Below are 630 nucleotides of genomic sequence, written 5' to 3' on the forward strand. Positions count from 1 at the left end.
TCATTTTCGTTCACAGTCGTGCGGAGCATGAGAGGACGGATGAGGAGAATTATATCGTCCATCTAAGAGCGGTGCTCGAGTGCATGCGTACGATCAGACTGTATGCCAATGCAGACAAGTGCAATTTTGATGCAGAAGAGATCCCTTTCTTAGGGTGCTTCATTAAGAAGCGTGATCTTCGAGTGGATCTCGCTAAGGTCAAGGCCATTGTAGACTGCCTTGTTCCATAAAACCAGAAGGTCTTGCGTAGGTGGCTTGGTCTCGCCAACTACTTGCACAAGTACAGCGTAAACTACGCAGAAATGGCCCGGTCATTATCCAACCTCCTTCAAAAGGATGCGGAATGGTGCTGGAATACCAACAATCATAAGGCTTTTGACGGAGTCAAAGACAGCATTCTGCATGCTTCAGTACTGGCGCTGCCAGACCCTGACCGTCCTTTTAGCGTCGTCTGTGACGCTTCGGACCTTGCCATCGGCTGTGTACTGCTGCAAGCAGACGCCGAGGGGCGAGATTGGGTGATCGCGTTCGAATCTTGACAGCTCAAAGCTGCAGAGAAGAACTACCCAGTACATGATAAGGAGCTACTTGCGATGAAGTATGCACTTGTCAAGTTCAGGGTCCACCTGC

This window comes from Plasmopara halstedii, assembly GCF_900000015.1.
Source record: "Plasmopara halstedii genome assembly, contig: Scaffold_3060, whole genome shotgun sequence".
NCBI classification, from domain to species: Eukaryota; Oomycota; class Peronosporomycetes; order Peronosporales; family Peronosporaceae; genus Plasmopara; species Plasmopara halstedii.